This window comes from Drosophila subpulchrella, chromosome 3R, assembly GCF_014743375.2.
Source record: "Drosophila subpulchrella strain 33 F10 #4 breed RU33 chromosome 3R, RU_Dsub_v1.1 Primary Assembly, whole genome shotgun sequence".
Taxonomy (NCBI): domain Eukaryota; kingdom Metazoa; phylum Arthropoda; class Insecta; order Diptera; family Drosophilidae; genus Drosophila; species Drosophila subpulchrella.
In genome coordinates this window covers 18,994,710-19,007,338 of record NC_050609.1, presented here as the reverse complement: position 1 = coordinate 19,007,338, position 12,629 = coordinate 18,994,710, and the positions used below count along the sequence as shown (strand labels likewise).

General features: G+C 41.8%; 1 protein-coding gene across 6 annotated transcripts in view; it reads left to right on the top strand.

Annotated features, from left to right (window-relative positions):
- Positions 1-12,629, top strand: part of LOC119562448 (5-hydroxytryptamine receptor 1) — a 54,425-nt gene that overhangs the window by 14,190 nt on the left and 27,606 nt on the right. For 3 of the 6 annotated variants that reach the window (XM_037875660.1, XM_037875650.1, XM_037875636.1), the window contains one exon: positions 2,573-2,599. The exons of 2 other annotated variants lie outside the window; for them this stretch is intronic. The gene's annotated coding sequence lies outside the window, so the exon portion shown is untranslated. Of the gene's footprint in view, positions 1-2,572; positions 2,600-3,048; positions 3,065-12,629 lie in introns of those variants that run through there. One more of the 6 variants, XM_037875667.1, reaches the window with a different exon arrangement.

The following is a 12,629-nucleotide window of genomic DNA, read 5'->3' as shown; positions in this document are numbered from 1 at the left end:
CAAAACAACATGGGAAAGCGAAAGGAAAAGAAAACTGTTGGCCCCCAATGAACTTTAGCATGGGCCAGAGAATGGGGAAACGGGAACGAGACCTGCTGTCAGTGGCGTTAAGTGGCGCCCAACCAAGACGCAGCATCAGCAGTTGCCACGCCCCCTTAAAAACCCCATCCCCCCAAGGACGCCCACCCCGTGGCCTGCTGGGTAGCAGATAGCAAGCCGAGAATACGGAAATATATAGAAATTGAAGGAGGGAAGGGTGTACGAGAGCTACACAGGGAGAAATGCTTAGGATTTTCCTGACTATTAAAGATCTAAAACAATATTTTAAATTGCTAAGTTCACAAAATAATAAGTTAAATATCAAGATTCCAAAATATTGTAATAAATTAACAAGATTTGATGATAGATTGATTTTTCTGTTCAATTCAAAACCCTTTCTTAAGTTATAAACCTCTACTTCTTTAGAAAACCACATCTTATGGTAATGGATCTTTTCCCCGTGCAGTCCTCCAATGTAGCCTTATTTTTACGGCTATCGTTTCAATTTTTATGGCTTAAGTTGTTGTAAATTTAGTTGGGAGTAGAGTTCAGCTATATCATCTGGCAGTCGCGTCCCCTCGAGGCATCGAGTTTTCCGGGGGAATCGATACTCTGCGGCAGCAACTGGGGCTGCGTGTCCGTCCGCCGTTCTATTAGCCGTCAAGCGGAAAATTTAATACTGTTTATTTACACAATTTTCCAGTTAGCCAGCGCAGCGTTTTGTACCTTAACTTTGGTCGCGTTTTAGGTTACGTAATGGTTTAGCAATGGGGTTTCTTCCCTAGTTTTCCGTTCTGTCTTTAAGTTGGGCTCTCCTTTTCAGCGGTTGTGCTGGCTAAAACCAACACACTCTCGCCTCACCTGGTTCCATTCACACTTTGTGTGGAAAATACGAGTTAACAGTACATTTGCTTTAGTATTTATGCGCTGATAAACACGGAAGACAGCCCCCGACACGCCCCCATCCAGGACCCTTAACCCCCCCATGTGTCCGGGGGTCTGTCCCGTGCGTTCAGGCTCGCCGTATGTTATTTAATTTGGCCCGGCCAACACCTGCAAGTGTTGGCACAACACTCGAATAACCTGCTTAACCCCAGCTGATGTGCGAGTCTTATTAGTTTAGGGCATCTGAAAGGGTCAGTAAAGTGATCTAAAATTACTGCCAAACGAGGAATACATTAACCCTAGAAAGCATAATGGGTCAATTCAAGTTTACTATCGATAGGAACAAGAAAGGTTATTAATATTGATGAGACCACAGTGGAAAATGCCCGTAAAGTTCATTCATTGATTGTTAAAACAGTGATAATGTCTTTAAATAGAGTGAATTATTTAAGCAAAGATAAACGAAAATAGAAGAAGAAATGCGGGCTGTCAGAAAATGCTGATATCATTAATTTGTAGGCCCGTAAGTTTTTTAAGATATCTTTGAAGCTGAATTAAGTCATTAAGACAACTGTTTTTTATCAGAGCTGCCAAGAAAGTCTGTAAATATTTCGACATCAGTTGGTTAAATAATTATAAAAATGTTGTAAGTCACTATGTTCTTAATATTTGGTTATTAAACTTGCTCAATAATGCTGGCTTGCATTAGTTTTCACCTTTCTCTAGTAGATAAACATTCGCTTAAACCTTCTACCTCGTCCCTGCAACCCATTCAAATTTCTTGAATTCCATGGCATTTAAAGATAATACGCTTAAGCTTTTAATGGGTTAAAGTTGGCTCCTTAATTGCGATGCTCCGAAAGTATCGCTCAATCTTTATTGGGCTCCCATTTATTTATTATCGCCTTTCGTTTTCAGTACATTTATTCGAGCAATTTTTGTCTGCTGCGGCAGCCGGGGCATAAATAATAAAAGGACTCCGGATCCGGGGCCCCAGCGATTTCCATGTGCACGGCGGCGAATGCAAATCCGGAGTGGAAAAAGGGAACTGAAAACAGGAAAGAAAAGGGAAACTAAACCGAATGTGGAGTGGAGGTGGGGAATTTATGCAAAATCACGTATGCCAGGGCATAAAAAATAAAGCACGAAATTCTATAAATAATGCAACAGCCGAAATGCAATGCAATTGCAGAGGCAGATACATATATGTGGAGTCATTTGGGTGGGGGTCCTGAAATAAACATTGCAGAGTCAGGTGACTAGGCAAACATATCCCGAATCAACCATGTCAAACACGACCCTCTGACCCACTTTTTGCCCAGGCCGGTGTTAATCTTTTTTATGTGCTGTACCATCCCGGGTCGCCGAGATTCAATACAAGATACTTCTTGAAAGGCCCTGGGCCTCCGGGCCCTTCAATTTTATTCAGCATTTTGGGCTGTCATTTTGGGCCTGAGTGGCACTTCGTGTTTGCCCTTATTGGGTTCATCAAATGGCCGACAGCAGCAGTCAGCATATGTGGGATATGGGTTAGGGATAGCGATTTGGTATTCGGGATAGTTGCCATAGATACTCCGGGTGATGTTTGCCACTTTCTAATAATCCAATGATTGAACCCCACTCTTTTCTCCCTTCCCTCTCTTTGCAGATTGAACGATTGAACGTTTTGAACGAGGTGAGTCCGTGAATTTGACTATGGAGCCATTTGGGACTTGGATTCCATTCGAGCGAAGCGGCAGAAAAATTTGACTGTAGATTAGGCCATAAAAAAACGCATTAAGCTGTCTGGAAGAGATAACTTCATATGAATTTATTGACATTTCGGTCAGTTGGACTGCCCACTTGTTTGCCCCAAAACATTCTCTCCTTGCGAAGGGCGAAACCCCGCTCCTTTGTGCCCAACTGAGCATGAAAAGGCCAACATCCGTTGCGGCTAATGTGCCTGTGGCCAGGACATGGAAAAAGTGGCAGTCGAGGGTCCTTTGTGTGAATGCGGCGACTAAGAAATACATAAATAAATTAGTTACGTGCCTGGCCGAGGTCCTTTTGTTATCAACTGTCCGAATATGAGATAGAAATATGTTTACCTGCAATATTTGTACACCTGATGGACAAATTCGATGAATTTAGTTGCTCTTGGGTGAGTGAGAAGCAATTCAACTTATTTATTTTGCGGAAATATATTTTGTGGATTTCATTACTGGCCTTGAAGTGCTTTTGGCCACCTTTTCGAGGCCAAATTCAATTTACTTGGCTAAATTCATGTTATATATAAACTAACTTCTTGGAATAATAATCTATGTAAAATTAATATTTATAAAACAGTATGAGTATTTTATGTATCATTTCTTTATTTGTTTTTAATTTATTTAAATTAAAACGCAAATTGGAATATCAGGTACCTAGTAAAGGTTGTGATTGAATGATTTAATTTAAATTTCCTTACATTACTCTTGCCAAAAAATATATAAATAAATTGTCCCTGAATTCACAAACGAAAATTTGTCAAAGGAAACCAAACTTGACTGGAATATTTTTAATTAAGCCTTAGCTCTTGCTGGTCTGAGTGTGCTAACCAAATTCCTCTTACACCTTGCTGGATAAATTTGATGAGTCTAGATGGGACAATAACATATGGTTTTGGTTATGCTCGGCAGTGATATATGAAGGGATTTTTCACCGTCGTTAGCCAAGTTTAAATCACGAGGTGGACAGCGCTTAACTCTGTGGTTGCGCTTCATAAATTTTGTTTATTCATTTGTTTTTTTTTGCAGTCCCTGTCCGGCTTCGCTTTGCTGTGGTCCCGCTGTTTTCAGCACTTTTTGTATATATTTTTGCCATTTTATTTCGTTTTTTCTGCTTTTGTCTGTTGGTCAATTATTCAGACCGAAACGCTTGTGGTCAGCACAGTGTGTGCATAAAGGCAGCAGAATGGCTAGGTGGGGCCGGGAAGTAGGGCATTTAAATGGCTTAAAGGGGTCTAAAATGGCAGAGGCGGAAAGCGGGAAAAACAGGAAAAGCGGGGAAAGGGGAACCCAACGAGACGTGTGACTGTTGACGGGCTTGTGTAAATTGCATAAACTTGGTAAATGTGCAAAAAGTGTTGCTCGCTTTTGTGCTACAGCCCAACTGAAGGTCCTTAGTCAACAGGTGGAGCGTGGCAAGGGGAAAGGACAGGTGTGCCACCCCACCGCCTGGCAGTCAGTTCATTATGTGGCCGGCACTGTGTGTTTACCTAGGACCTCTCCTCAGCCCTCGGCTGTTTACAGTGGTGTCAGTCATTGGGTTGGTCACTCGACTGCAGCTCCAAGTCCTTGGGCACACTGCTCGCATCCTGTGACCACATCCTGTCGTCGGCACGCTGCTCGAATGTCCGTCCCTGCACTTACAGGTCGAAAAAGTGACGAGAGAACGCCTTCTTGGGACTCTTTGTTTGGGTATGTGCACTAGTACAAAATACTGAAAATTTAATTTGGGCTTTAAAAGGGTTCTGTTGAATATACATAAATTCTTAAGAGACAACACTTCCTAAAAAAGGTTATTAGGGCATTACTGGGTTCGTGTCTAAAAGTATGCTACGATAAAGTTTAAGTCCGTCATCCTGTAGAAACAGAGAGTACTGGATTGTATTGCATACTTCTCGGTTTATTTAATGAGATTTCAAGTCTCCAAAGATATCTTTTTAAAGATCTGAAATATATATCTTGTTGGTTCGGATATTATTAATATCATTATATATGACCTTCACAACTTTTTCCCCTCAGTGCAGCAGTCATATGACTTCGGCCAGAACCAACGGCATTATAACGCCAGGACGAGGAAGCCGAGGAGTTGCTCCTTGCCAAGGAAGGACGAACAAAGAGCTCTTTTGCCGTGTGCCTCGGCTGGGAGGATGTGTGTCCTTGTTGGGGCACAAGAAATCAAGCGTAATGAAGCCCCAGACGAGCGACAGACAAAGGTTTGCTTTGCTCTCGCCCAGCCCATTCAAAATTCAACGAAATGATAATAGATAAGCCGCTTGACACTAACACGCTTACGCACTCAAGGAGTGTGTTCTGAGTTGGCCCAAAAGGTGTGCAAAAAGAGCAGCCTTTTCCATTTTCACCTTTCCGATTTTCAGTTTCCCTGCGAAAACATTGGCCAATTAGAGCGGAAACAGGCTACCGGATTAGCTGCGAATTAGTTATTGTAATTGAACGTTACAAGGCAGTTGTTAATGTGCCAGCAGGTCGTTGTCCCCAGAGGAATTCCAGAGAAATAACCAAGAAACACTCGAGAGACACCAGGTGGCTGGAGGTTTTTAAATGGTATTATGCATTCCGGGCAACTTTTAAGTGGTCAAGTTTTAAGTGGGCCCCGCCAAAAGTTTGCTGAATTCGCTGGAAACGCCAAGGAAAAGCAATCTGGGAGAACGACAGCTTAGGCAATACTTTCAGGAGAACTTTTCGACGTTTCTCCCTTTTTGCCAGCTAGTCCATTACCCATTTAATGACAAAGTTGTTTACTTTTTGTCCACATAAATTACATACGTGTACCATTAGGGGGAAAAACTACGGGCAGCTGGTTTGTATCGGCAATAACAATGAAAATCATAAGCTAATTGCCATAAAAGAGGAAAATTTTAAGGGAACGTCAAAGGCAAGACATGAAAATCGCTGCGGGAAATGATGTGACATGAGGCTTTTGTTTTGTTTGTTTGTTGGTTTTCGTTTTTTCCCTTCCAGTTTGCCCTTTGCTGTCCAAAGCAGCAATAATAACAATATAACGAAATGGTTCCCAGGGTCAGGGGTTGGGATCGAGTTAAGCTTTGTTGTTTTGGCCACAGCAACATCATTGAAATTGACTTCATTATTATTTTATAGTCTTGGCCTTAAGTTTTGCCAGCTCTGCTTTTTATGGCTTTTTATCAAATCTTACATTGTGGTGCTCAAGGCACGTTTTACACTGATGGTCGTAGTCGTTGTGTTCATCTCCTCGTTCTCTGACTTATTAAAATCCAGCCCCGGGTCCTGGTCTCTATATATGCACGGGATATAGGAGGATATATAAGCTGGGCTTCGCAGCCCCGGGCAGAATTGATATAATGCATTTTGCAGGAGTCCTTGTCTTGAGCACAAAAGCCAAGAGAACTAAGTGGAGGCACCATTAGCAGAACAGTAGAACAGTGCAAAGTGGAGCCATTAGAGGCGACTTTGGTTACAAACGAATTTCCGAGGCTGCACTGCCCTTTAATTCACTTCAAGAAGCCTCTCTAAAATAAGGGAAATAAAGTAATATGATTTGGTTTTAATTAAGTCATTTTTGAAAAAGTTAAGGATATGTAGAAGTTGAATAATAACTGGTAAAATGTTTTTAAATAATTAATAAAGGTGTCTGAAAGTATGCTACAAAATGTTTTCAATACAAAAAATCTATTAATTCATTCTGAACTATGACTCCCTTTTTTACTGCATACTTTTTAGCACCATTATAAGTAATTTCAAAGCACCAGTGACAAAAACGTTGAAGGGATTTTTTCAGTTGAACAGTATATATATATAATAATAATAATAAGTTTTTACTTTAGTGGTGACTTAAATCCGTGAATCGTGCTTAAAACGAATTTAATGGAGTTTTCTTATACCCTTTAATTATATTTAAAGCCGGCTTAACCCCTTGACACCTCGGCTCCACGGTGGCCACTCCGTTTTCGTCATTACTCCTTTGGCTTTTCCATTTTCCGAGTGTCACTTGCCATTTGCCAGTCACTTATGTGCTCCTCTCATTTGCACGTTTGCCACTATTTCGCTTTCATGTTTTCCTCCAGCCATTATGTAAATTTTTTATCGCCATTTTGGTGTGCAGCATTTTAGTTTTCATGTGTGAGTAGACAGCTTAAGTCGAATGCCTTTCACTTCCGCCCCTTCGCCCGCCTCTCTGCTTTCTCCACTTTCCACTTTCCTTTGTCTTTGTTTGTTTATGAGCATTAGCGCACACCCACTTGCACATGAGCACTCTCGGCGGGTTTTTTGTTTTTTTGGGTCACTTTCAAAGCTCTTGGCGTTTTTCAAGTGGTTTTAGCGCACACTCGAAATAATTTCGTGTGTGGATTTTACTGCCGGCGCGGCGCTATCAATGCGATTAAAAAACAATTACACTTGTGACACTAATGGCGCGGGCACACATTCGCGGTACCATTTTCCATAGGTATATTTTCCGCATGAATATTTGCCTTTTATATAGTTTTTATATTTATTCACCGAGGAGCCGGGCACACAAAAAACAGAGACTGTCTGTTTGTGGCATCTGCGAAAAAAGCGCTCGATTTGTTTACACGCCAATGGCTGCTGGCCGGATAACCACATCAAAAATAAACAACAAATTCAAAATTGATTTTCCAAAATCAAAATAAACAGAAATCCCAGTTCTCTGGCTTTCATTTCGGGAGTTTTTATTGCTGTTTGCGATGTTGCTTTAAAGCTCTTTAAATTAATTGCCGGGTGAAAGGGGGAAATCGGGGGGATATGGAGGGCCTAATGGCGAGGGCTAATGGCTGGCCGACATCTTGTGGCATTACTAACATGATTGCCACGAGGACCTCCCGCCGCGCCCCCTTTTCCGGGGGGAAAGCTTATCAATGAATCACCAAAGCATGTGATTGATGATTCGACGTGTATAGTGTCGTTCCATTTCCATTTCCCGGCCAGCCCAAAAACCGCCCAACCGCATGTGGCTTCTCTGACAAGGATTAGGTGCCCACGCAGCATCCGAGTAAATACCAGGAATCCCGGGGATTCTTCCTCGGGGGAATGACAGCTCACATATGCATATATTTGCCAAGAGCGTGTGTGTGTCGCTCTAAGACAGATTAAAAGTGAAGAGCCTGCGAAAAGTTTTCCTTCCCGTATCTGCGGGGGCATACCCTTACTATCTCGAAATAACACTATGACTAGCACTAAGTAAATAAACATTTCCGGCTAATTTTAGCTGCATTAGCATAGATATGTGTAGGCAGTTGACTCACTCTGAAAATTACCTCTAGATTTTCCCAGGTGAATTTAACTTTAAATTTAGGAATGGTTCACTTGCCTTAACTTATTTCATAATAATATAATCATAATATGTTTTTCTCTTCATATTCCTTAGTTAGACTGTACATATATAACTAACAAGTTATATTTAAATCACTGTTTAGTTGTGGTTCACCTAAGCTGCTAAGATACTAAATTATTAAACCTATTAACAGAGCATTTTACAAATCGCGTGCAAGCAATTGGTTATTCAATTATTTAAAGTGTTTACCTCTTGAATAAGGGTAAGTTCAGTAAATGGCTTAATCATGACATCAATATTCAATGAATTAATTATACATCACTCCCTTGGTTAATATTGGTCAAGGAAATCAATTGTAGTTATTCTTAGTAACTTGTTTGACATGCCTTTACTTATAGTTCAGCTCTGCCTCACACTTTTTCGGCCCATAGATATGTTAATCTTTGCTGTCAAGGGTCTCACCGACGAAGGGTATTAACCAGTCACCAATGCCCGAAGTACTCCCCTACTCAGTTCATTCTGTTTACCGACAGCAACCGCCATCATCATCAGCAGCTGTTCGGGCTTCCGCCATTTGCTCGTCGGCGGCTTCAAAAGCTTTGGCAGGCAGGCTTTTTTTCTTATAGCTGGTACTACAGTTGATTTTCTCATATACCTATATATACGGTTCCAGCCCCTCACGAATTTCTAGACCAAATGTTTACACATACGCGCGATTTTCTTTTAACAATTCATCAAATGCGCTAAGCGCGCACAAAAACTTTGACACCCGACGTTTTCGGTTTTCAGTGTTTGGCAAGAGGAATTGCGCCCCGTTGGCCCCTTGTTTTTCCCCTTTCCCCCGGAAAAAGCCATATCAATCATCGCCCAAAGTGCGTGGCTGTTCGACACCTTTTGCAGGTTTAAAATATTTATTTTGCCTTGCCGGGGAAATGTTGAAGGCTAAATACAATAACTCAAAGTGATTTGCCAGGTAGAAAGAGCCCGCCATTATTTGCATGTCGCCCCCCGTCGTTTGGCTTTAACCATGCATTATTTATTTCCCAGGGCGCAATTTGTTTTCTGCAAAGTTCTGCAGACAATCGAGTGAGGAATGTGCAGCCGACGTTTGGCAATTAGTTGGGGCTCAGCGAAAATTCCAGCCACGTCTAAAGGTGTTTGTTTGAAATTTCTGGAACATTTGCATAATTATGTGCCTGGTTTACTTTGCGCCAATAATCCAGGTTCATAGTCAACAATGCGCATACGCCACGTATGCGCACCGCAACATAAATATGGGCTTAACTCTATTTATTTGCTCTGCAGCTCTGTCATTTAATTAGTGTAAACAGTTTTTAGGCCCGTCCTTGCTGCTGGGTCAATAAGCTGATTTAAAATTAATTACCTATTAAATGCAAGGGCAGTTGGCATGTGTGTGCGCTTTGCAGCTAGGTGATTTATGTAAATTAATTTAATAAACACCTGTGGCCAGTGGCAGTCAGTGTGCGAGAATTTGTCCACCGAAGGGGCTGTTTTGCTCTTTTGGGTCCTTACAACGATAGTTGTCTCGTGATGTGGTGCAATTTAACCCACTCCTAATTGCAGCGACCTGATTTATATCGAATGTCAACTGGAGCAAGTCCATAAATTTTTGGAACCGCCTTGCGTGGTAGATTCGCATTCGGGGGACCCCTCTACTGGCTTATTCCCGAGCGATAAGTCCTGGGAGTCCTGCGAAAGCAGTCAAGTGTGCGCATGATTTATTTTCATTAAAAACTTCTTTTTGCGGCTGCTTAAGCAGGGAAACTTTTCGCGCCGCTCACTTCATAAGGCGGAAAAGTGGAAAACTCAGCAGAAGCAGCAGCGAAAATGTTAATCTGCACATTATCAAGTCGCGGAGCCCACACAATGAATGCCTCTCTCGAAAGTGCAATCATTAATTTCCAGCTTAATTTTTGGGGCCTCGGCTTATAAGCAAGTGGAATGTGTAGTACAATCAGGAGAGCGCCTTTCGTTAAGCTTAAAAAATGGCTGCCAAATGTTGACCTCCGCCCATTTTGTAAAAAGCGCCAGCCCCCTGAAATCTAAATTCATTTGTTTGCCTGTCCCCCGGGAAATACGTGCGTGGAGTTGCACCATTGTAATGGCAGATTGCCATTCCATTGGCACGCGATCATTAGTCAAGGAGCAGGAACTGCAGCCCGACACTTGATGAAAGCAAAACGGAGTGGTTCCCGGGAAAGCACCCTGCGTCGTGGGGTAAAATCAAGATACTGCACAGTATTCACAATTCAGCGGAGAAGTGCTCGGAAATACCGTCGATTTGTCTTCAATTTATCCGGGAATTTATTTTATTTATCTACTTGAAGTATGACATGTTCTAGAGTATTATATAAAATAGAACAGGCATATTTAAAGCTTAAAATAATATATAAGCCGGTTGTTAATAGTTTTGGGATGTTTATAGTTTTAGTAAAACAAGGTAGAGAAGTTAAATCGAAATCTCAAAGTTCCTTAGTTAGATACATCCGCAAGTTATTAAAGGTATTATATTTAAAATATATAGAACATAATATACTTTAAAATAGTTAGGTAGTTTAAAAAGGTATTCAAAGCTTAATAATTCTCCTCTCCTTACACTAAGAATGGCAAATACCCACTGCAAACTATAAACCCCAATCGATTGCCACTCCGTTGGTAGATTGAAATTGCTTTCTTATCGCCAGCCGAGGACAATGCAATTAGTAACTGATTTACCTGAGGTAAAAGTCTGAGTAACTTTGGTTTTTTGTTTTCCGTTCGTCGGTATTCGTCGGTTTTCCCCCGGAGTTTTCCGTTTTTCCATTGCGTGAGCTGTCAGGGCGTTGGCAAATTAAAAGTTCTCATTTCTATTATTTGATTGCCGAGCCAAAGCGAGTTTTTTAAATAAATTAGTTTGCTGGAACTGTTACTGTCGCCTGCTAATTAGACATAGAAAAGTTGGACTTGTCCAGGTGTGTAAAAACCACAACTTTCCGTCCAATTGCGAAACTTTGCAGCCCGAAGCCCCTAAAATCTCCTCTTATTTTGCCATTGTTGCAAGTCCGGCTCTGGCCTTTATACTTAGTGTATATATTCCCCCGATTGCGACATAATTATGTGGCGGCAATTTGCATTGCGCCCCCGACACAATAACCATAAAACGCCGTAACAATCGAGCCAAGAAGCGCCGCCAACGAAGGCAAACAAAGACCGAGTTCAACGGGGCAGCAGTTATTTCAACACCTTTATGGCGGTGTTCCTACATTTGTTAACCGCAACACACACACTGGGGAAAATCAGTAGTGAAATGATAGTCAAAGAAAATATGATACTTTTAGATGAAAAGAATAGTACAATGCGAAAGGCGACTAGAATTTAACATTGCAAAAGCTAATAGTTATTCCAATAACCATTATGGTTGGTTCTAATAGTAGTAGTTTATCAAGTTGATTTATTTGTGAGGGAACAATACATAATTATAATAGAATTAATGGAATGAAAATTACAATTTGTATTTCCGAATATTCTCCTGTTCCTTGTGTTTAATCCAACTTAATCCCCATTTCCATGGCATTTTCCTCGACTTAAACCTATTTTCCCAGTGCAAACTGCTGGCCACAAAGGGTCTGGCTTTAGTTCTGGCCAATGACCAGAGAAGGTGGCTCTGCGGCTTGGTACAGACCATGGTAGTACAGTTTGGATAGAACCCGTCGGCTGACATGCAAAACACACGGTGTTCGGGGCAGCTACGTGGAAATACATTTACAAAGCGTAGATAGACATCTGGAGATAAAGCAAATTGCTGTGCTACAAAATCGTTAACTGTAATTTACCGCATTTGAAATGTTGGCCATTCGCCATTCCCGGGTCTAGATGCCTTGCCACACCGCTGTATGCAGTTATGAATGGTCGAGTTGGTTGGACTTTAATTGTGTTTTTCAAACGGCCAGACAGCATTGGTGAAAATGGCCCAAGTAATTGAGGCGTAGTCGGGAGTACAAAGTCGGATATCGGAGGTGGTTGTAATGGGAAGCACTTGAGAGCCACTTGCGAGCCGTGAATTAGGTTCTTGGCGATTGCCAGAAATGCAAATGAGTGCCAGAAACGAGGTGCCCATCCCCCACTGCCCTCCCCACATATTAATCATACGCACTGCGGCCGTCAACGCCTAATTTGCACGAAGTGCAATCAGCACAACTATGCAAACCCGGGCACTCGAGTGCAGTTCCAAATTGAAAGCGTGCCGGTTTGGGCTGTCGCAGATCGGCAAACAGCAATTGGAATATACGGCAAACAGCCCACAGAGCATCGAGAATGCAAATGAAATCCGCATATCCCGCACATCCCGCACATTTCATCTCGATCCGCAAGTGGGCAATAAGTTTGCGCCGAAACCGAAGTGCAGCTGCCAGCAGGGGAAAGTGCCTGTCAGTAGTAATGAAACGCGGGTCCAAGAGGCCTATGGGAAGATATTTGCATACGAGGCAGGGCATTCCACTCAGCTTTTCAATTCGGTATGGGGGAATCATGATAGATATGAGGGTACGACTTACAATTTAAAGTGGAGTACCGAAACTTAACATAAGGCACAGAATTTATAGATATACATTTGTTTAAGCTATTTATAAATAATTTAATTGGTAAATTAATTTGGAAAATTAATTCAATACCCT